A 22,880-nucleotide genomic window follows, 5' to 3' on the forward strand; every position below is an offset into this window, starting at 1 on the left:
TGATAACTTCTCACTTCTTGATTTCATACATCTTTCGCAACACTACCTCACCCAGCCAATTAGACCATAATTAAAGAATTTCCCAAAGCTCTGATTCCTTGATGTCAGAAAGCCATTTGCTTTTCTCCAATGCATCTATTAGCCTATTATTTCCATTTAGCCTATTTGTACACAGCATTCCACTGCTCCAGAATCTAAAACTGCTGATTTTTATGCTCCTTCCCTAGCACTTAATGCAGTTCATAAATTTTACTCTAAAAGTTTAGGCATAAATCACACTAAAAGCCCAAGTTACTGAGGAAAACTAGCAGCAAATCAAGATTGGAATATCAAGCCACCAGCATCAATTCCACATTTACACACTTCAAATTAAGGGTTCCCTCTCCTTTATTTAAATGCAAACTTTTCTTACAACTTTCTTTACTTTATATCAAGCTCCAAACCAAAAAAAAAAAGGAAAATTCAAAATGTTCACTTGCTTTCTTGTTGCTGTTGTTATGCAATCTTGAACTTTCTGGGGTATATACATAAAAATTACCTTTGTAAGGAAGGAAACAAACAAATGAAAAAAAGATGCTCCTAAGAAACCATTATTCATTCCTGGCCAAGATGAAAAGTTGTAAGTTCCGAGTATTCTGGAAGGAAGAAAAACAATTATATATACAGCATATATCTCCAATACTCAGAGTATGATCTAGGTTGATGTCTGTAGCATTTGAGGTGACATTTGGCTTACAAAAGGCAACCCCATTTTTTACCATCAGTGCCTCTGGATAAGAGGGCAAACCCCTTGCTGACACAAGGCCTAGACATCAACCTTAACCATGTTGCCCAAATTACATTCCATGATGGTAATTCGGTTCCATCTTTTAAAAACAGATGAATGGGCTTCAAGGAGCTATTCTATGTAGAGACATTTTTCTTTATTGGTAAATAAATATTCCACCTGTGAGATGCAGAGCATTAAAATTAAATGTCAGTGACCATTCTATGGCTTCCTTTAAAAGGCAGGGGATTTCTCTTAGACAACATAATAATAATAATCAGCACTTTTCATCTTCCAAGCAATTTTTGAACATTAACTAATCAATCTGTCCAACATCTGTGTGAGGTAGATGAATAAGAATCATTATTTCCATCGAGGAGACAGAAATGATCGGAAAAGTTGAGTGGCTGAGGCTTAGCTGAGGTCGAGACAATCCTGAACTGAGAAGCCTCACTTCACAACCATTCTAGCTTTGGGACTTTCGGCAAAAGAATAGAGACTGCAGAATCAGTTTGGAGGATACTTCAATATTCCAAGTGTGGTTTCTGCTCTCCGTGTGATGGGGACAGTGGTAGAAATGAAGAAGTCTTTAATTGCTTTGGAGGACCATCAGAACCTACTCAGGAAATAGTCATTTGATTTATTAACTCAATCATTGATTCATTTCTTTTTTTTTTTTTTTTTTTTTTTTGAGACGGAGTCTCGCTCTGTCGCCCAGGCTGGAGTGCAGTGGCCGGATCTCAGCTCACTGCAAGCTCCGCCTCCCGGGTTCACGCCATTCTCCTGCCTCAGCCTCCCGAGTAGCTGGGACTACAGGCGCCCGCCACCTCGCCCGGCTAGTTTTTTTGTAGTTTTAATAGAGACGGGGTTTCACTGTGTTCACCAGGATGGTCTCAATCTCCTGACCTCGTGATCCACCCGTCTCGGCCTCCCAAAGTGCTGGGATTACAGGCTTGAGCCACCGCGCCCGGCCGATTCATTTCTTGAATAATTCACTTAGCTCCTGGCTGAAGATGTGTTGGCTAAACAATGGAATTTATCCATTTACCAAGTGTTGAGTGTCTGCCAAGAATTGTGTTTGATTTGGGAGATACTAGATGAAAAAGAACCCCTGATCTTGATTTCCTAGACATTAGGATCAAAGGAGCTGCTGTCTATCACAGAGACCATGAACTCCCATCAGTTCTGCCTCTCAGCCCTCTCTCTAGTCTACTCTGTCCTCTTGATCAGCACTGCAGCTACCCTTGCTCAGGTCCTTGTCATCTCTGGCCTCCTGTGTCTGTCCTCAGATCCTGTTTCTATTTTATTGCTAGAGTATTTCTCTAAACTTCAGGTGGGATGCTAACATGCTCTTGCTTAAAAGCCTAGAGGTATGGTTCATCCATTTATTATTTATTCCAGAATAAAGACCAAACAAGGCCCTTCCCTCTCAGGCTCACGCCTCCCTTTCATCTTCCTTGATCCTTATACTTCAGCCATATGGAACTGCTTTCAGTTCCCTCAACACAATATGATGGGATGTTTTGCCACTCTGACTTTGCACTCATTTTTCTCTCTGCTTAAAATGCCCTCCACTCTGCCTCTCCGCCTGGCCTGTCTAGTGAACTATCATCCCGCAGATCTTCCTTGCACCTCCCTCCCTTCTGGGCAATCTTCCCCAACCTTTCTAAGCAGAGTTCACCACTCTGTGTGACCACATTACCTTATACTCACCCCTCTTTTTTTTTGTTTTTTTTTTTGTTTTTTTTTTGGAGATGGAGTCTCGCTCTGTCGCCCAGGCTGGAGTGCAGTGGCCGGATCTCAGCTCACTGCAAGCTCCGCCTCCCTGGTTCACACCATTCTCCTGCCTCAGCCTCCCGAGTAGCTGGGACTACAGGCGCCCGCCACCTCGCCCGGCTAGTTTTTTTGTATTTTTTAGTAGAGACGGAGTTTCACCGGGTTAGCCAGGATGGTCTCGATCTCCTGACCTCGTGATCTGCCCGTCTCGGCCACCCAAAGTGCTGGGATTACAGGCCTGAGCCACGGCGCTGGCCTACTCACCCCTCTTGAAAGCATGGATATCCTCTGTTATCTGAGGACTCAATTTATAAACATTTGCTATAATGATTTGCACAAATTTTCACCCAACAATCTTTATCCAAATCAGAAATCCATTACAATAGATCTGCATATTTAGATTGCATGCAAATCCAGACAAAAACGTAGAGTGCCCTGCATTTTACTCTATGTCAGCTGTTCTCCCAAAAGGACATTATCTCAAGCTTCCGTTTCTCCATATCATGCATTATCACTCACAGAGATCCCACAATGGTAAGTTAAAATGTCTACCAAAAATGCATCCGAAGCCAGATGCGCTGGCTCACACCTGTAATCCCAACATTTTGGGAGGCCAAGGCAGGCTGATCACTTGAGGTAAGGAATTTGAGACCAGCCTGACCAACATGGTGAAACCCCATCTCTACTAAAAATACAAAAATTAGCCGGGCATGGTGGTGTACATGTGGAGTCTCAGCTACTCTGGAGGCTGAGGCAGGAGAATCGCTTGAACCCGGGAGGCATAGGTCACAGTGAGCCGAGATTGTGCCACTGCACTCCAGCAGCCTGGGTGACAGAGTGAGACCCTATCTCAAAAAAAAAAAAAAAAAAAAAAAAAAATGTATCCGAGAAAGATTAATGTAAGGCAGATGAATATAAGATATCTGGGAAAGTCTGTACTTTAGAAGTGACAGAGTGTACTGAGAAAGGTAAACATACAAAAGACCCAGCTTGGCCATGTATTCATCTCCATCTACTTTTTCTATGCATGAGAAAATGCAGAAAAATTGCAAAAGTGTTGTTGGTTCTGGAAAGCTTCACTGGACGTGACATACTAGAGAAATACTGTGCATAGTCAATTGATAACCAAAATCAGCATGGGACGCATTGAGGCAGTGTTCCTTGCAACAGAAGTAAAACATAATTCATACACAATACTCTTCAGTATCTTCATATGCTGTGCAAAACCATACGGCTTTCATTAAGTGCTTAAAAAATCAGATAATTCGTGTTTAAAATGTTTATATATGTTAAACAATAGTCTTTGTTGGCTAGCTGTATAGGTGCTTACAAGTGTTTTGAGAAATTCTTGGAGAACTTGCTTGGAATTTTTGGGTGGGATGGGGACACATTATTTTTCCAATTTAAAACAATAGAGTGGGCCAGCACAGTGGCTCGTGCCTGTAATCCCAGAACTTTGGGAGGCCAAGATAGGGTGATCACCTGAGGTCAGGAGATGGAAATCAGCCTGGCCAACATGGTGAAACCCTGTCTCTACTAAAACTATAAAACTTAGCCAGGTGTGGTGACGGGCCCTTGTAGTCTCAGCTAGTCTGGAGGCTGGGGCAGGAGAATCTTTTGAACCCAGGAGGTGGAGGTTGCAGTGAGCCAAGATCGCACCACTGCACTCTAGCCTGGGTGACAGAGTGAGAATCTGTTTCAAAAATAAATAAATAAATAAACAAACAATAGAGTATAGGTTATTCTATCTGAAAATATGCAATCCAACATTTTGGGAGGTTTTGTGTGTGTGTGTGTGTGTGTGTGTGTAGGCACGTGGCACCACACCCAGCTAATTTTTGTATTTTTAGTAGAGAAGAGGTTTCACCATGTTGGCCAGGCTGGTCTCGATCTCTTGACTCGTGATCCACCCGCCTCAGCCTCCCCAAGTGGTGGGATTACAGGCGTGAGCCAGGCCCTGGGGGGATTTTTTAAAAAGACTAGATTTGTATGATAAGAATGCCTACATTTGCTCACGTGGCTGTCTTTCCTTCTCCCCTATAAGACGGTGAACTCCTAAGCCAGGGACTTGTGTTTTGTTTATCTATGTATGTGCAGATGCAAACACAGGGCTGGCACTCAGCAAATGTACAATGGATGTACATTTACAGGCCTCAGTGAGCCACTGCGACCGGCTCTTTTTTTTTTTTTTTTTTTTTTTTTTTGAGAGAGTCTTACTCTGTCGCCCAGGCTGGAGTGCAGTGGTATGATCTCGGCTGGCTGCAACCTCTGCCTCCTGGGTTCAAGTAATTTTCGTGCCTCTGCAGTATCACTAGGTATCTGTTCCACTGGAATATACCAATGGACTCAGCCTCCTTCTGTTCGCATGCACAGCCAAGAATACGACTTTGCTGTCCCTCTCATGACATGACAGTGATAGAAAAAAAGAAGATCTTGAAAGGCTATTTGGTGAGCAATGGATATTAAATAAATGCAAGTGACTTAACAATTGCTGCTGATTGAAGAGAAACATAAGCACAATCCCACAAACCATCATATTCACTCTTGTCCCTGGTTTTTGCATTTGATCCAGTTTAGAATGAAGCAGAAATTTCCAGAACTGTATTCCCCTCCTTCCAGAAGAAAAATCAACATGGTTCCTTTCCAACAGGCACACTCATTGGGAGAATTTCCCTTTGCATTATTAATTTCCCAGTAGGGAATCATGTTTGTTCAGGATTGTTTCTGTAGCCACCTATAGGTTTTGAGCTCTGTTAATCATGCCTGAAAATCAATAACCACCAAGCCATAGGCCACACTGCATTCTCCATCAATTATTTGTAAATAAAAATAACAAGATCTCCCAAGGGTTGGTTGAGTTTTTAAAAAAAGTATTCTGTAGGCTTATTTATAAGAACTCCTACTACCTATTATATGAGCTAAGAATACAGACACCAGCTACCAGGAATCAATATGTACTCAAATTGCTCCATCAATATGCATGTTCATTTATTCCCTTCAAGGTTATCTTGGCTGTTCAGGGCAGACACTCATTTTCTCTATTATAGCTGTGCCCTTTAGGTTGAGTGAGACAAGCAGAAGGAAGAAGTCTCTCATACAAGGACATCAGCTTGTGTATTTGCAGCCCTGGAAATCAGGCAGACCTCACTGGTAACAGGGGTAAGAGCCTGTGGCTGGTATCTCCACCTGCTTTTTTGTTTACTCAGAAAATTTACTCTGTGTTTATTCAGGAGTGTAATCTGTGAATTCAGGAAACATAGCCCCTCCAGGATTTCCCCAGATAAACAGTGAATGGTGGAATATGTCACCCCAAAAGATGCCACTTTGGCATATAAATTATTTTGAGCTAAAGGCACTTTTTGTTTTTGTTTTTGAGATGGAGTTTCATTCTGTCTCCCAGGTTGGAGTGCAATGGCACCATCTCAGCTCACTGCAACCTCTGCCTCCTGGGTTCAAACAATTCTCTGCCTCAGTCTCCTGAGTAGCTGCGACCACAGGCGCCCACCACCATGCCCGGCTAATTTTTTGTGTTTTTAGTAGAGACGGGGTTTCACCATCTTGGCCAGGCTGATCTTGAACTCCTGACCTCATGATCCACCCACCTTGGCTTCCCAAAGTGCTGGGATTACAGGCCTCAGTGAGCCACTGCGACTGGCTTTTTTTTTTTTTTTTTTTTTTTGAGAGAGTCTTACTCTGTCGCCCAGGCTGGAGTGCAGTGGTATGATCTCGGCTGGCTGCAACCACTGCCTCCTGGGTTCAAGTAATTTTCGTGCCTCTGCCTAGTAGTTGGGATTACAGGCACGCAAGAGCAGGTGCAAGAAGACTGCACTGACTCTTCCCTTTGTCTTCTCAAAAGCAGGAGACAAAATCTCCATGTGAAAAATGTCCTCCATATACCAAAGAAAGCAACATTCTCATCACTGTAAGAATGAAGGGAATTTTTCCCCACCCCTCTGAAAGTTCGATAATTTGAGTCTATAAGACAAACTGATAGCTGTGTGCAGTGGTTCGTGCCTGTAATCCCAGCACTTTGGAAGGCCAAGGCAGGAGGATCACTTGAGCCCAGGAATCCGGGACCAGCCTGGGCAACAAAGTGAGACCCCATGTCTCTTTTTAATTAAGAAAAAAGAAGACAAACTGACAATAGAAAGACTAACCAAAAAAAAGCATAAAAATGTATTACATGCATAAGCAAGGGAGTCACACAGAATATGAGAACTCAAAGAAGAGTCAGGTGACTGAAGTTTTTACACTGTACACAAGGAAATAGAGCCTGTAGCTCCTGCGGGGAGGTGGTGACAGGTTATAGCAGGGTGAGGGGAAGAAATTCACAGTGAGCAAAGGCTGGCTTGTTGGGCAGATGAAGCCTTTCAGGTAGCAGCCCTCAGAGAGAATAGATGGTAGCCTGTGGTAAAGATTTCCCTTTCAAACCTTAGGTCTTCTTTTCCTGCAAGTTAATCTTTCCTAGATCCAGATAAGAGGACCTCAGAGAAAGCCTCTTCCTGCATCCCCCATTTGCTTCACTAATTTGGGTAGATGTAAATTTTTCTTTTACAAAAGGATAGTTTTTTCTGAGCTATTTCTTTCTACAGTTTCTCTGAATAACCAACTCAAAATATGCCAAAGAAGTATATTTTGGGGTGGCATATTTTGGTTTCCCACATCATCAAGAACGGGAAGTTGAGACCAAGAGAATTCTGAACAAATAGACCTTGTTAAAATAATCCTTATATTCAGTTAGCCTCCTCACATAGTTTAGTTACTTTTTCACAATTGCATTTCTTTTTTTTTTTTTTTTTTTTGTTCTGAGATGGAGTCTTGCTCTGTCGCCCAGAGCTGGAGTGCAATGGCACGATCTCAGCTCACTGCAACCTCTGCCTCCTGGGTTCAAGCAACTCTCCTGCCTCAACCTCCCAAGTAGCTGAGATTACAGACACATGCCACCACGCCTGGCTAAGTTTTGTATTTTTAGTAGAGACAGGGTTTCACCATGTTGGCCAGGCTGGTCTCAAACTCCTAACCTTGTGATCCACCCCCCTCAGCCTCCCAAAGTGCTGGGATTACAGGGGTGAGCCACCACACCCAGCCCCACAATTGCATTTCTTTGCTCAACCTAGTATAAAAGCATTTAGATTTTGCCACTTCTTTGGGTCTTCATTTTCTTATGAGGGTCCCCATGTCACATAAAACTTATATTAAATAAATTTGTACGTGTTTGTGCTGTTAATCTGTCTTATGTTAGTTTAAAATTTTTTTATTTATTTTTTAATTTTTTTATTATTATTATTTTTGAGACAGAGTCTCCCTCTCTCACCCAGGCTGGAGTGCACTGGCACAATCTTGGCTCACTGCAAGCTCCGCCTGTTGGGTTCACGTCATTCTCCTGCCTCAGCCTCCCGAATAGCTGGGACTACAGGCTCCCGCCACCATGCCGGGCTAATTTTTTGTATTTTTAGTAGAGACGAGGTTTCACTGTGTTAGCCAGGATGGTCTCGATCTCCTGACCTAGTGATCCACCCGCCTTGGCCTCCCAAAGTGCTGGGATTGCAGGCGTGAGCCATTGTGCCCAGCCTTATTTTTTATTTTTAGAGACGGGGTCTTGCTCTGTTGTTCAGGCTGAAGTGCAGGGGGATGATCATAGCTTACTACATCCTTGAACTTCTGGGTTCACACGATCCTCCTGCCTGATTATGCCAGTTTAATTCTCACGCCCAATCAAAATAGCCCTAAGAGAGTAGAGGTAAAATTTTGCCTACCTAACATCAAAGTCACCAACCATGCAGGTAAGGTAAAAGCATAGCCATCTTAATCTATTTTGTATTAAAAAGCTTGGAACTTATGGTACATAATGAACAAATGGCCATTGTATAAATAAAACATGTTATGTGGAAAGACAACCTGGGTTCAAAACAAACCTCTGCTACTTACTAAATGCATGTTGGTTAACTTCTCTGAGCTCCAGTTTCTTTATCTGAAAAACAAGGATAATAAAATCTGTCATATTAGTTTGTAGTAAAGATTAAATAAAAGAGCTTAATAAAGCACCTAGCATAGTACCTGGTAGGTAGTTGGTAAAGGAAACCAAAATATGCCACCCAAAAACATATTTGTTTGGGAGGCCAAGGCGGGTGGATCATTTGAGGTCAGGAGTTCAAGACCAGCCTGACCAACATGATGAAACCCCGTCTATACTAAAAATACAAAAAAATTAACTGGGTGTGATGGCTCATGCCTGTAGTCCCAGCTACTTGGGAGGCTGAGGCAGGAGAATGGCATGAACCCAGGAGACAGAGGTTGCAGTGAAACGAGATTGTGTCACTGTACTCCAGCCTGGGAGACAGAGCAAGACTTTGTTTCAAAAAAAAAAAAAAAAAAAAAAAAATATATATATATATATATACACATATATATAAAAATACATGTATATGTGTGCATGTGTATATATATATTTCAATGTGGCTTTACAGGGGCTGCAGACACAGAAATAGCTCTGAAAAATCTGTCTTTTTTCAGGGAGATTTGCATCCATGAGGAAATCTACATTAGTGAAAGAAACAGCAATGCAAACAGGCTTTCTCCAAGAACCCCCTTTTCTGCATTATCTGGATCTAGGAAAGATGAAGTCACAGGAAAAAGGGACTAAAAGTCTGCCACTTTTAAAGGTCTGAAAGAGAAACTCTGACCACAGGCTACCATCTGTTCTCTGTGAGGACACTTCGGAGATTACCTGGGAGATTTTCATTTGCATAACAAGACAGCCTTTGCTTGCCATGCCTTTTCAACCCTCTCCTTCTCCTAACCTGTTGCCGCACTCCAAGCTTCTATATCTTTCTGCACAGTATAAACATTTTAGTCATCTGGCTCTTCTTTGAGTCCCATATTTGCAGGACTCCTATGTCCATGTTCATGTTAATACATTTGTATAACTTTGTTTCCTGCTAATCTGTCTATTGTCAATTCATTTCAATAGTCTTCAATTCTAACCTTCAGTGTAGGCAGGAAATTCTCCTTGCTTCCAAATTGGCCAGGATGACAAATAAGTTTTAGCAAGAGTGCCAGCCAGAATCAATTATTGGTGACATTAGAGTGCTGTTACAGGGAGGAATCTGAGGTCATCAAGCCTGCTACAGAATGACCACTGCACTTGAGTTGCAATGTCTGCTTTAGGCAGTAGAAACGGAGGCCGGGTCCAAGAGCCATGTATTTTCTGACCCTATAGTAGGTGTTCAAAAACTGTAAGTTATGAGTTTCAAGTAAAGACTAAATGGAAAAAAAAGAGTAACCTATGATTGTCAGTTTATATATATTACATTACATTTAGAAAGAATTTTCCAGGTTGCAGACCACTTTGAGAACAACATTTTCCTTGAGGCCTATAATGATCCTGAGGCAAAGGTGAGGTATCAGACACTCTTATTTTTACAAAAGAAACTAATAGAGAGGCTAAGTAACCTGACCAAGGTCATCTAGTTCATAAGCAATAGAGCCAGGACCCAGATAATTAAAATAATAATAAGCCATCTGACATCAACTTTAGCATTCTCTCTAATATACCAGCGATTCTCAATTCCCCCTATGTCAAACTTTTTGGCTACAAAATGTCATCAATACAACCTGTTGACAAGACAAGGCTGAGTTTATTGCTTACTGTGCTAAGAGAAAGCAATATTTGACAGTGCTTTGGAAGCATCTCGGATGGAGGGAAAGTGAGGTCAGAATTCATAGAGAATTGGAAATTTGATTCAGATGTGTCAACAAAAAGAGTCAAACTCTATAAAACACTTGAAGAGGTTCATTCTGAGTCAAATATGAGTGACCATGGCCTGTGACACAGCCCTCAGGAGATCCTGAGAACAATGTGCCCAAGGTGGTCGGGGTGAAGCTTGGTTTTGTACATTTTAGGGAGACATGAGATTTAAATCAAGTACATTCAAGAAATAAATACATTGGCTCATCCCAGAAAGGTGGGATAACTGTCGGGATTGGGGGATTGGGTGGTTCCAGGTTATAGGTAGATTTAAGTACCCCAGTGATTTCAATGTACACCCAGGGTTGAGAGTCACTGCTCTATAGCTCTGGTTGTTAAACTTTAGTATTTATAAAACTTATCTGAGTAGTGAATTTAATATCCCTAAGGATTACCCAAAAAAACTGTTAAAATGCAGGTAAGTAGAAGGACCTAGGGATCTGTATTTTAAACAAAAGTTCCCAGAGTGATTCTGAGCAGATGGACTAGGGACCACACTTGGAGAAAAGGGTCTCTATAGTACGCTATTTAAGGAAAGACACAAACATCACCCACATGTCTCACCCAGAAACCGTGAGGCCCACCATCTTATCTAGGAAGTTCTAACAATATATCTGGCCTTGGAGACAATCAAGGCCTGCTACATTGTGCAACTGTGAAGGTGGCAGGACATCTCTATTAGCCCCAAATGCCCAACAGTAAGAATTCCCAAATCCCCAACATTAGAAATACATACTTTTAGATCTTCAAAAGTCCAAAAGTCTAAAAATGTAAATATGCCTTGAAGTTAACTTTTTTTTTCTTTTTTTTTAGACGGAGTCTCGCCCAGGCTGGAGTTCAATGGTGCCATCTTGGCTCACTGCAACCTCTGCCTCCTGGGTTCAAGTGATTTTTCGTGCCTCAGCCTCCCAGGTATCTGGCATTACAGGCACATGCCACCATGCCTGGTTAATTTTTGTATTTTTAGTAGAGATAGGGTTTTACCATGTTGCCAGGCTGGTCTTGAACTCCCAACCTGAGGTGATCCACACGCCTCGGCCTCCCAAAGTGCTGGGATTACAGTCGTCGCACCCAGCCGCCTTGGAGTTAACATTCTAATCACCATTATCTATTATTAACACACGCCTTAATGAGGTGTCTGCCCTGTCGGGAATAGGAACAAGAGTAATGATGCAGTTAAGAAAGGGGGAAGGGGCTGGATGGGAGGGACCAGGCACTAGAAATGACTGAAAGAGGACTTTGAGGGCACCACAGGCACATTTCATTGCTTCACAGTCTCTTAAGGCTAGCTCTGCTGAAAGGTGTTTTTGTTAATTACCTCACAATGAAGGGTGGGCTCCTATGGCTTCCTTTCTCTCCCACGATTTTCCTCCTTCCCTGTGAAAATCAAAAGTTGCCTTGATCATGGCTAAGATACATGGATTTCATTTTCATAGACCTGAATCAAGGTTTTGAAGTGAAACATTATATGTAATTTAGGACCTATGTCTTTTACTGAAGGGCAATTCGCGACATGTATCAGAATATATTTGTTTATTTTATTTATTTTTTATTTTTTGAGACCAAGTTTCGCTCTGTTGCCCAGGCTGGAGTGCAGTGGTGCAATCTTGGCTCACTGCAACCTCTGCCTCCCAGGTTCAAGCGATTCTCGTGCCACAGCCTTCCCAGTAACTGGGATTACAGGCGCACACCACCACACCAGGCTAATTTTTGTATTCTTAGTAGAGGCGGGGTTTCACCATGTTGGTCAGGGTGGTCTTGAACTCCTGACCTCAAGTGATTCACCCGCCTCAGCCTCCCGAAGTGCTGGGATTACAGGGGTGAGCCACTGCACTCAGCCTATCAGAAATTTTTTAAAACCAAATTACTTTGTTCTAACAAATCTGCTTCCAGGAATTAAGGCTAAAGGAATTGTAGCAGACATGATTTTTAAAAACTAATAAACTTTATTTTTTACAGCAGCTTTAGGTTCACAGCAAAGTTGAACATAAAGTCCAGAGAGGTCCTGTATACCACTTGTTCCCCACCCCCCATCCCTTCCCTAACTACTGACCTCCTGTGTCAGAGGACTTCCAGCCAGAGCGACTCCATCTTGAATGGGGGCTGGATAAAATGAGGCTGAGATTTACTGAGCTACATTCCCAGGAGATTAGGCATAATCTTAGTCACAAAATATTTACAGTTAAGGGAACAGATTAATAATGTTTACGGAACAAACTCAGGACTTAATAGACCCAGGAAGCATCCTGATGTTCCTATATCTTAAGGACAAAAACATTCTTCGTTTGAGACTAAGTTTCACTTTAAAGATAGTAATATAGATTCTTGCAAAAGTAAGTAGTTACACAAAGAATCCTTTGTCACAAGTCCTAGTAAAGCACACCTCCTCCATGATTTTTTTCTTTTTTTAGGACAAAAACATTCTTTATTCTAGACTAAATTTCACTTTAAAGATAGTAATACAGATTCTTGCAAAAGTCAGTAGTTACACAAAGATTAAGAATCCTTTCTCACAATCCCTTGTAGTAGAGCACACCTCCCCCATGACTTTTTTCCTTTGTTATATATAAACATTGTACCTAAAGGCAGTTTCTTCCTCTTGCTTTTGGGAACATCCTGTTTTGCCTACGGAGTAGTCATTCTTTTGTTTCTTTACTTCTCTAATAAACTTGCTTTCACTTCACTCTGTGGACTTATGCCAACTTCTTTCTGGTGCAGGATGAAAGCTCCAAGAACTTTCTTTTGTGGTCTGGATCTAGACCCCTTTCCTGGAACACCTGCACCACACTGGTACATTTGTTACAATCAATGAACCTACACTGACATATCATTATGATCTAAAGTTCACAGTTTGTTTACATGAGAGTTTGCTCTCAGTGTTGTACATTGGATGGGTTTTTACAAATGTATGACATGTATCCATTACTGTATAATTATATAAAATAGCTTCATTGCCCTAACATTTCTCCATGCCCTAAAAATTCATCCCCCTCTCTGCTCACTGATCCTTTTCCTGTCTCCATATTGTGCCTTTTCCAGAGTGTCACACAGTTGGACTCATAACACATGTAGCCTTTTCAGATTGGATTCTTTCACTTAGTAATATGCATTTAAGGTTCCCTTGTGTTTTTTCAGTGCTTGATAGCTCATTTCATTTTGTACTGAATAATATTCCATTTTCTGGATGTATCACAGTTTGTTTATTCATTCTCCTGTTGAAGGACATCTTGGTTGCTTCCAAGTTTGGACAATTATGAATAAACTTGCTATAAGCATCCATGTGCGTGTTTTGTGTGGACATACTTTTCAATTCATTTGGATAAATATCAAGGAGCATGATTGCTGGATTGTATGGTAAGACTACATAGCCATACAACTGTACATGGTAAATTGTATGTTCAGTTTTGTGAGAAACTGCCAAACTGTTTTCTAAAATGTCTATTCCAATTTGCATTCCCACCAGCAATGAATGAGAGTTACTATTGTTTCACATCCTCAACAGCACTTGGTGTTGTCAGTGTTTTAGATCTTGGCCATTCTAATGGTTGTGTAGTACTCTCTTATTGTTCTTTTATCATTATTATTTTTATTTTTTGAGACGGAGTCTCCCTCTGTCACCCAGGCTGGAGTGCAGTGGTGTGATCTCGGCTCACTGCAAGCTCCAACTCCTGGGTTGAAGGCATTCTCCTGCCTCAGCCTCCGAGTAGCTGGGACTACAGGTGCCCGCCACCACATCTGGCTAATTTTTTGTATTTTTAGTAGAAACGGGGTTTCACCGTGTTAGCCAGGATGGTCTCAATCTCCTGACCTCATGATCCGCCTGCCTTGGCCTCCCAAAGTGCTGGGATTACAGGCGAGAGCCACCACGCTCGGCCCGCTACAAGACTTCTTGAAACCTCCCCCTCAATTAAGCTTGGTGATGGGTGGAGAATACACTCCCTTCCTAATCCCACAGAGAAGAGTGGAAATCTTGTCATCACCAACACCATACTCGCCAGACTGAGGAATCTGGCGCCTCCTTCTCTCACTTCCCCAAAACCTGGACTGTGCCACATACCCAGAGATCCATCCAAAAACAAGGACTGCAGCCTCAATTCCAAATACCAGAGGTGGACATTTTCAGCCTTGCTAAGGGAACGCCTTCATCTTTGAACCTTTATTGTATTTTGTACAGGACATTCTCTGACCTAGTTTGTTGTGGTTATAAAACAGCTAGCAAAGCAGCTTGCATTTGTATTTATTTTCTATTCCATACTTCTGCCCCATATTGTTTCCTCACAAAATCCATCCCTTTAAAAAAAAAATCTGTACTGGGCACGGTGGCTCATGCCTGTAATCCCACCACTTTGGGAGGCCGAGGCAAGTGGATCACTTGATGTCGGGAGTTTAAGACCAGCCTGGCCAATATGGTGAAATCCCATCTCTACTAAAAGTACAAAAATTAGCCAGCTATTGCGGCGGGCACCTGTAATCCCAGCTACTCGGGAGGCTGAGGCAGGCGAGTTGCTTGAACCTAGGAGGCGGAAGTTGCAGTGAGCTGAGATTGCACCACTGCACTCCAGCCTGGGCAATAGAGCCAGATTCTATCTCAAAAATAAAATAAAATAAATAAAAATAAAATAAAATAAATCAATTGCAGATGTCAAACAAACACACCAAAAGACCCTGAGAGCACAGCAGTGGTAGGTGCTGCTTCACGCTGCCAACCTTGTAAGGGACTGTCAGGGTTACTATGCTCACCTGTGGCACTGATACCCACTGAGGCCACTGAGGGCATTTTCTACACAAAAGGGAGGGGTAAAGAGGGAGACACACATTTCCCCATCATTCTATGAGTATATAAGATGAAGCAATTGAGGCTAGGAACTTGCCCCATTTTCAAACACTAGCCTATTTCTGAAACTTACTTTCTAGCACAACCTTGCTTCCTGTGAGGGTGAACCCACTGACCCAGGGAAAGCCCAGAAAAGCCCAGGATGGTGTGATTTAATCATAGAAGAGTTTTTATATAATTGGCTCATGTTGCTATTAAACTTCAGTGCTAATGTTAAACATGTTATGTCTGCATATCTTATCTCCCTAAATTTTAATTTCTATGAAATCAGAAATGTATTGATCCCCTTTTCCCTGTGGTAGTTAGAGCAGTGTCTTACGAACTTATAGTGAAAGCTTCACATTATTTGTTGAATAAAGAAATGGGCCAGGTGCTGTAGCTCACGTCTGTAATCCCAGCACTTTGGGAGGGAGAGGCAGGCGGATCACCTGAGGTCAGGAGTTTGAGGCCAGCCTGGCCAACACGGTGAAGCCCCATTTCTATTAAAAATACAAAAATTAGCCAGTTGTGGTGGTGGGCACCTGTAGTCCCAGCTACTCGGGATGTTGAGGCAGGAGAATCCCTTGAACCCAGGAGGTGGAGGTTGCAGTGAGCTGAGGCCATGCCACTGCACTCCAGCCTGGGCAACAAAAGTGAAACACCATCTCCAAAAAAAAAAAAAAAAAAAAAAAGGAATGACTAGAAAACAAAATATTGCATCCAAATATCTTGACTCCTGTGAGGTGATCATAATGCTGGCACAATTAGAAAAGAAAATATTCAGTAAGCTTTTGTAGAATTAAATACATTGAGTAGAGTCTTATGTATGCAGTAGGTTTATGTCAACAATAAGTCCTGGATGACACAGCTATGGAGTCCACTGAAAAACAACTGAAAAACAGAACATAGAGATGAAGACACAGGAACAAACCAGGTAAAGTTTTGACAGAAATGAAATCAGATTTTTTTTGCAAATCTTCTCTAGACCAGCCTATTTTTTTCCAACATTTTCAATGGCAACAATTAGTTTTATAGTAGGAAATGAAGTTACAATTCTTCAAAACAAGTATGTGTTCAAGTCTGACTGCAACTCAGTCATTTCAAATTGTTATTTGTGAAAGATGATCATAAAATAATGAGCTTGGTGTTTATGTATGTCTTATAGAATCAGTTTTGTTGTTTTATAGCTGCACATCATATTATGTTTTCTTTTTTTTTTTTTCTCGGCTCACTGCAACCTCTGCCTCCCAGGTTCAAGCAATTCTCCTGCCTTAGCCTCCTGAATAGCTGGCACTGCAGGCGCACGCCGCCACGCCTGGCTAATTTTTTGTATTTTAGTAGAGATGGGGTTTGACCCTGTTGCCCAGGCTGGTTTCGAACTCCTGAGCTCAGGCAATCTGCCTGCCTCGGCCTCCCAAAGTGTTGGATTACAGGCGTGAGCCACCGCGCCTAGCCCTGCACGTCGTATTTTCAAAAGGTGTTTTTTGTTTTGTTTTGTTTTGTTTTTTTAACTTGAAGCAATAGCAAGGGATCGATATTCAATCAGTTTGTGCAGATTATGATGATGGATTTGAGATCACTAGGGTCTGGACTCGTTTGATGCCAAAAAAAAGTCAATAAATCTCATTTATTCATTCAACAAACAGCTATTGTATGTTTACTGGGCACTAGGCACTGAAATATAAAGATAAAAGACATAGGTCTTTTCTTTAAGATGCTGCAGTTGTTGGGAATTCAGATGATGAGTAGACAGCCAATTTCAATGCAGTGGGGTAAGTGTCATGGTAGAGGTGATGTCTTGGGAGCACACACGGTGGGACCTAGCCCAGACTTTGGGGATGTCAGGAAAGGCTTCCTTGAAGAGGTGATAGATGAGGAGCATTTTGAAAGATGAATGATTGGTTAGATGAAGAGGGGGAGAAGGTATGCTTTAGGCAGAAGAGGATGACATATACACAGCGTATACATATATCAACACGTTATATACAGTAAATAGATTCATTCAATTTTTGTCAATTGGACTTCAAATAAAGCTGGAAAAAATATAATTTGTAGTGATTTATTTTCTCATTCTAAATATTCAGTTTCATGCCTAATTCTATTTTATTTTACTTATTTAGTTTTTTAGGGACAGGGTATCCTTGTGTCACCTAGGCCGGAGTGCAGTGGCACAACCATAGCTCCCTGCAGCCTCAAACTTTTGGGCTCAGGCAATCCTCCCATCTCAGCCTCTCGAGTGGGTAGGACTAGGGGCATGTGCCACCATGCCTGGCTAAGTTTTTAACTTTTATTTTTGTAGAGAACAGGGTCTTGCTATGTTGCTCAGGCTGGCCACAAACTCCTGGACTCAAGCAATCCTCCTGCTTCAGACTCCCAAAGTGCTGGGATTAGAGGCATGAGCCATTGTGCCTGGCCTCATGCCTAATTTCATGTGGATGATTTTGTATTCCTTTTTCAAAGGGGGCTTCCAATTTTGTAAGTTTCAGGTTCCACAAAACTGGATCTGCCCCTACTACCTAGTTATTGTGATGCCAATTTGTCATATCCAATTTGCTTGCTCATGTCTACAAATACTTAACAAGTACTTATTATGTGCCAAGCACTGCATGAAGTGCTTAGAAATTTTTATTTGCTTTTCAGGGTTCATTCTTTTTAGACTATCAGAACATTTTCTGGGTGCATCTGAGAAATAATGCCAACATCTAGAGTTCAGTACACTAGAAATATAGGCTGGGTGTGGTGGCTCACGCTTGTAATTCCAGCTCTTTGGGATGCCAAGGTGGGTGCATCACTTGAGCTCAGGAGTCCAAGACCAGCCTGGGCAATATGGCAAAACCCCATCTCTGCAAAAATGAAAGAAAAGAAAAGAAAAGAAAGGAAAGGAAAAGAAAAGAAAAGAAAAAAGAAAACAAAAGAAAAGAAAGGAAAGAAAGCCAAATGTGGTGGTGTGTGCCTGTAGTCCCAGCTATTTGGGAGGCTGAGATGGGAGGATCTCTTGAGCTCAGAAGGTCAAGCTATAGTGAGCCATGTTCATGCTACTGCACTCTAACCTGGGTGACAAAGTGAGACCCTGTCTCAAAACAAAAAAAAACCCACAAATAAAAACAGAAATATATTTTTAAAAATTGCGAATTATTTGGAAACACTTTTAACTGTAAGAGGGTATCAAGTGGAACTATAGCGTTTCTGTGTGTTTTCCTCAAAGTTGGAATTTCTCTAGGTTGTACATGTTAAATCCACCTTTTTGCAAATCAATTTTAATTTGGTTGACCATGTATAAGGACCTAAATTTTCTTTTTCTTTCTTTTCTTTCTTTTTTTGATGGAGTCTCACTCGGTCGCCAGGCTGGAGTGCAGTGGCGTGATCTCGGCTCACCGCAAGCTCCACCTCCCGGGTTCAAGCGATTCTCCTGCCTCAGCCTCCCGAGTGGCTGGGACTACAGGCGCCCGCCACCACGCCGGGCTAATTTTTGGTAGAGACGCGGTTTCACCATGTTGGTCAAGATGGTCTCTATCTCTTGACCTTGTGATCCACCCACCTTCGCCTCCCAGAGTGCTGGCATTACTGGCGTGAGCCACCGCGCCCAGACAAACTTAAATTTTCCTGAAAAACTAGGTGAACAAACTTCTGGGAGTGTGCAAAAGTTAAATATTACATTTTTTAAAAGAAGCACACTCGGCCGAGCGCGGTGGCTTACGCCTGTAATCCCAGCACTTTGGGAGGCCAAGGCGGGCAGATCACGAAGTCAGGAGATGGAGACCATCCTGGCTAAAACAGTGAAACCCGTCTCTACTAAAAATATACAAAAAAATTAACCGGGCATGGTGGCGGGCGCCTGTAGTCCCAGCTACTCCGGAGGCTGAGGCAGGAGAATGGCGTGAACTCGGGAGGCCGAGCTTGCAGTGAGCCGAGTTCGCGCCACTGTACTACTCCAGCCTGGGCGACAGAGCGAGACTCCATCTAAAAGAAAAAAAGCACACTCAGTCAATCAGATACCACTTTCATGCAAAAGAAATTTAAAGTTTGACTATATTTACATGACACATGATGGTATTTAATAGTGGCAATATTATTAGACATCTCTTCTTCATAAAATTTATGGGTGTTTTTTACATATAGGCAATCCAACTGTCACAAAATAGTATTTTTTCTCTCTGGGCCTTTGCTGGACCTCAGCTCTGCGATTTGTCTTGTTTGCTACTATATTCTTCATACCTCGACAGTGCCTGGCACATAGCATGCACTCAATAAATATTTGTTGGATGAATGAATGAACCATTTCATAACTTTCTATTCAGGAAATAAGAGTGTTTTCCACTCTCCCAGCCAGAAACCTTTGGTTGTTCCAAAACACTAACTACCAGATCTGTTAGACTATTTGTTTCTTTTCTTCATGCCTAATGTCAGCTTCACAAGCATTATCCCAACACAGGGTGCCTAGATAATGTATGTGCATTATGATGTTTTTTTTACTCTCTGTCGATGTTCAATTCGCAAATGATAGCCTTACAGTTTTGTAAACATCCAGCCAATTTGTCCCTACAAATCTGTGAATTTCAGCAAGCCTCATAATGCAGCATGATAAGTTCTGATTGTGAAATTCCAGCCGCACAAATAATGATGGAAGCGATCAATTGCTTTAACAATGCCTAATAGCTCTCTCCTGGTGCTCAGTAGTTTCTGGCTGAAGTACTTAGAGTTTGACTATAGTAAGCGATCATTACCTTATCAAGAATCATCTTATGTCTGCAATGCATTTCTTCTGGACAGAAAAAGCCCCCATTAATCCTCAAATCACCCACACCTCATTTTTCTTTCATTTACATCCACTGTGACTTTCTTTGCTTCACTCTTTCTGACTTACAGTGCTCTTTCTGATACAGAACACTCATATGGTGACCATATTTCTAGAGCCCAAATTTGACTTCATGTTCTGACAAGTTATACTTTTAATTTGTGAATTTATTTTTAGAAAGCCTCAAAAATTACAAAATCAAATTTTATGAGTTATACATTTGACCATCACCTTTTATTGACAAGAACATAGGTACATGAGAATAAGTATAAAATTCTGCCAAAAAATTACAGAGGGATTGATGCAATTTTTGTCTTGTCATTTTCATCATTCCTGTTGAAGCAGATGGCAGGGTGTTCCACTTTTGTGCTCATTTGTAGAATTCAATTTATAAATTGAGAATTTGTCTTTATTTTTTCCAAGCGTGTCTTGGAAAGTTTGAGTAATTCATTTGGATTATTGAGTGAGATTTTGTATCAATTTCTTTAGTAATCCCCAAAAGTTGTTAGTAAAAATGATCTGATAAATCAGTCATGCCAGGTGGTATGAAATATTGGAATAGTAATATATTTTTTCATGAAAATCTTCATAGAGGATTCTGTTTTCTTCTGCTTTGACTTGGTAAGCAAATATTTAAGTAATAAGTTAAGAATTTTGTTTTTAAAAGTCTCCATAACAACAGAATATAAAATATCCTAGAAATTATTCCATGCCTTCTTCAGGTCATCCTTTTCACAGCCTTTTAACAAATTTTTGTTTGTTGGCTTGTTTCAAATAAAGCAAAACTGTTAAAGTCTTTTCAATATATGCCTCTACAGATAGGTAATTCAATTCCCATCCTTACTAGTTTCACCAGATCTACATCACAATGAATATTTAACATTATTAGCAATTGTATTCTAAAAATTATTTCAGAGTGAAACCATTCATATTTTTATCTTTCTCCTCAATTCTGATTAAAATGCAAAGATTCACATGGAGAAATATTCTGTCCCTCCATTTTGGAAAAAGTGTCATGGAAAATTGCAATGGCATTGTTTTGATTTAATGTCATTGGAAAATGTCTTGACAATGGAACTTTTTCAATTGATAAAAACTAAGCATGTGATGGTCAAAACATTATTAGTATTCTTCTGAGAACAGGCATCTGTATCAGAAATCTTATGTTTGAATAGGACCAAATTTGTCTTTGATAACATCGCATGATTATTTCAGTGTCTTCACTCATATTATAGAAATGTAACAAATTTTGAATAATTTTACAATAACAACTTCTACATCAATTGAAAAAATATGAATTATTAATACAATTGTTGCAAATCTGTACCATGCAACTGATCCCTACCAAGATTCTGATATTGCCATTATTGGAAAAGACTCCCAAAGCTAGCATTAGAAATACTGGATGAAAAAAAAAAAAGAAATATTGGATGACACACTGACAAGATAATCCGCAAGCCTGCTGAGGCTTAGATGAGAGGAAAGATGGTCACTTAATTGGGCATGTTAGTCACCTGGAGAGATGTCACCTTCAAGAATTTTTAATTTCCGTGTTTTCATTAAAAAATCTTATTATTTGTACATCATAAACTATGTCAGCTTATTCAGAAAATATTTTTATTAGTAGTATATACTGGAGAGGTAGCAGAGGATAGCAGTTGAGAACACAGAATCTGGAATGAAATTGGTGGGGTTCAAATCCCAGTTCAGCCAGTTACTAGTAAGGAGATATTGGCCAAGTTACTTAACTGTGCTCAGCATCTCAGTTTTCTTATCAAGGATGATATATAACAATACTGTCTTTAAAAGGCTATTATGAGGTTTGAACAAATTAATATTTGTGTAGTGCCTATCAGGTAGGCAAGCACCTTTTTTTTTTTTTTTTTGAGACAGAGTGTCGCTCTTGTTGCCTCGGCTGGAGTGCAATAGTGCGATCTCAGCTAACTGCAGCCTCCCTGGGTTCAAGTGATTCTCCTGCCTCAGCCTCCCGAGTAGCTAGGATTACAAGTGACCGCCACTACACCTGGCTAACTTTTGTATTTTTAGTAGAGATGGGGCTTCGCCATGTTGGCCAGTTGGTCTCAAACTCCTGGCCTCAGGTGATCCACCCACCTCAGCCTCCCAGAGTGCTGGGATTACAGGTGTGAGCCACTGCGCCCAGCTCAGACTTTTTAAAACAGAAACCTTAGGAAGAAATACATGCCGCAAGCATCATTTGTTCAAAATACATTTGTGGCTAGACAAATATATTATGATTCTAAGATCTAATGTTACACACAATAGTATTATGGTTTTGCTGTGCTCCTGAAACAAGGATGTTTTTCGCTGTTAATGTTTTTATTTGTGCTGTCGAAAATTTGGATTTAAATAATATGAAAATTAGCCTGGATGTACAATCCAAATATCTGAAATTATGATTGTACCTTGTGATATGAAAAGCTGTGGTTGCTCTTAATGGTTGTTCCTAAATTCCATTTCTGCCGAATTACATTTCCAGCAAAACTAAAGAACATTCTCATCTTTGATTGACTATTTGAAGTTGCACAGCCCCATAGAGGATTCGTTTGTAGGCTTGAAGAAAATAAGCACTGGAACAGATAAATGCAAAGAAGCTGCAGCTTGCATCAATAAGCACAAAGATGACAACTTCAGAAAGCATCTGGGGGCTTTCCGGCTGGGGTATGTTTGGTGAGCACAGCTTCCTAGATGTCCCCATGTCCTCATACAGGAGGTGCCTTTAAGTCAGTGGCCTCGGTCTCCTGTCTCTTCAAGGTTAAATCCTGCCAGATCACAGGAAGCAACTTGCAACAGAAGCTACCCTTAAACTTCAGCATTGCTCCCACATGTTGCAAAGCCATGTCATCTGGATCTAACATCTGGTTATGGGAACTACTTCTTACCAGGCAATCTGGGCTATCACCTTCCATTTTTCAGGTTATATCAGGGGATGGCAAACGACAGCCCACAATTAAAATACAGCCTA

General features: G+C 41.1%; 1 long non-coding RNA gene across 2 annotated transcripts; it reads right to left on the reverse strand.

The window, feature by feature from the left end:
* Nucleotides 1-392: 392 nt before the first annotated feature.
* On the reverse strand, nt 393-12,581 carry LOC126954599 (uncharacterized). 2 transcript variants are annotated; one of them, XR_007725657.1, is made up of 4 exons: nt 12,343-12,581; nt 11,608-11,666; nt 8,471-8,513; nt 393-635 (listed from the first exon to the last, which is right to left on the reverse strand). It is a non-coding gene; the product is annotated as an uncharacterized LOC126954599 (long non-coding RNA). The 2 variants fall into 2 exon arrangements; XR_007725656.1 differs by lacking the exon at nt 393-635 and having other exon boundaries at nt 8,075-8,513.
* Nucleotides 12,582-22,880: the final 10,299 nt, after the last annotated feature.

Source organism: Macaca thibetana, chromosome 5 (genome assembly GCF_024542745.1).
Source record: "Macaca thibetana thibetana isolate TM-01 chromosome 5, ASM2454274v1, whole genome shotgun sequence".
NCBI classification, from domain to species: Eukaryota; Metazoa; Chordata; class Mammalia; order Primates; family Cercopithecidae; genus Macaca; species Macaca thibetana.